This window comes from Trypanosoma equiperdum (assembly GCF_001457755.1).
Source record: "Trypanosoma equiperdum strain OVI genome assembly, contig: ctg_547, whole genome shotgun sequence".
Lineage (NCBI taxonomy): Eukaryota > Euglenozoa > Kinetoplastea > Trypanosomatida > Trypanosomatidae > Trypanosoma > Trypanosoma equiperdum.
In genome coordinates, this window is record NW_027124473.1 from 27,074 (window position 1) to 29,205 (window position 2,132).

Here is a 2,132-nt window from a genome sequence, read left to right on the forward strand (position 1 = left end):
AATATCAATTAATAAATAAATATATTGTGTCCCCTCCATTTCCCTTGGTTGTCTGCTCTTTGTTGTTTTTTTTTCTTCATTTTACTATTCATTTTATTTCTCTCCATCATGTCACATAATCCCTCAAGCTGTGACCCAGAGGAGGGAAATGAATATCAAGAGGAAAAGATATTATATTTCAACATGTTTTGATGTAGAGAAGGATTGCACGTGTGCGTACACTTGAAGGCGTTTGAAGGAAAGGGAGAAGAAAGAGGGAGGGGAGAAGGAATTGTGATGGAAAGAAAGAGAAAAAAAAAGAAAAAAAGAAAAAAAAGGGGGAAAAAAGAGTAAAGGAAGAGCAAAACTAAGACATGCAAGAAAAAATAATATTAAATGAAGAAAGAAGAAACGAAAAAAAAATCATATTGAATAATTGAGAGGGAATGATTGTTGTTGTTGTTGTTTTTTTTTTTGCTCCCTCTTGTATTTTGTAAAGAAAGAAAAGAAAAAGATACGCGTACATCCCCTTTTCTCTTCATTTTCTTTTTTTCTTTTTTTTTTCCCCCTTTTGTCTCCTTTCCTACGTGAAGATTAATGCAAAAAAGATATTTTGTTGTTTTTTTCACCTTTTATCCCTCCTGGACTCTCGTTACTTCTGTTATATTTTTACGATTTATTACTTCTCACTAGTGTTTTGGATGTTGGTGTTGGTTGAGTGTTCTTTGTGTTTTGTTTTTGTTTTTTATTATTTTGTTTCGGATTCTTATTTGTTTGTTTTATTTTCAATTTTTTTTGTTGTGATTTAGCGTAGTGACGAGTGAATGGGACGAGAAGAAATACGATAGTGAATAGGAGAGTTTTTGTTCGTTTGTTTTTTGTTTTTGTTTTTGTGAAAAAGAGAAGTAAAGAAGGAGGAACCGAGCGGAGAAAAAATGGTGGGATGAAAGACAAAGGAATAAAAAATAAAAAAATAGGAGTGATGACGATGACTATGATGATGATGAATGGTAGAGAGAATAAATTTTATTATGTTGAGGAGTGTAGTGAAAAGGTGACAAAGAATTTTTGAAAAGGAAGAGATTTTGCAGGTGGAAAAAAGGGAGACGTTTAGTTTGAAAATGAAAGTAAATTGGCTGAATGGGGAGAGGGATTTTTTTTTAAAAAAAAATTAGTAATAATAATAATAAAATCAGCGAATAGACGAGTGGAATGGCAAAATAACAATATCAACAACAACAGATTAAAAGGAAGGAAAAAAAAAATAGAACAGAGTAAAAGTAAAAAATGCCAACAGAGCACTACTACCACCGAAATCAAGAACAAAACAAATCAATACAGAAAAAAAAAATACGGAAGAAAGACGATGAGAAACGAGGGAATTCAGAAAAAGAAAAAAAAATAAGAGAGATAAGGAAGGGGGAGCGCACGAAGATGTGAATGAGTGACAAAGCAAATATAACCAAAAGCAGTTATTATTATTATTATTTGTTATTGTTATTGTTGTTATTGTTAGTAGACAAGAAGGATGAGTGATAACGACGTACCCATTTTTGTCTGTGTTTATGTTTGTGCTTGTGTGTTTTTTTTTCCCTGTGATTTGCGAAGAATATAAATATATAAATATATATAAGTATATATAAATAAATATATATAAATATTTACTTATACAATATGTGTTCGTCTGTGATGTTTTTTTTTTTGTGTGTGTGTCTATGAGCTGCGAAAAGAATGATGAATGAAAATTTATTTCTTTTAAACACTATGTTTGAAGGAAGTAAAGGCTATAGATTGTTTGACATCGGTGGTGTGAAAGGGGACAAAAAAGCAAAGAGAGGTCAGCTTTTTGTGTTTCATTTGTTTTCTTTTTTCTCCTTTTTTTCTTTTTTTCTTTTTTTCTTTTTTTTAAAATCACCATTGAGGTGAACAGGTAGAGGTGTTGTAGAGATATGAAAGTGGATATAACGACGCAGAGCGTGGCGTAGACAAAAATTAAAAAAAAATTAAAATTAATGCAGAAGAAAGGAGGAAAAGGTGTGTGTGGCGGATCTGGAAGGGGAAGTGACGAAAAAAAAAAATGAAAGTGAGAAGCATTCACTATCTCCATTTTTTCCTCTTTATTTTGTTGTGCCCGGGAATTTCTTTTTTTTTTT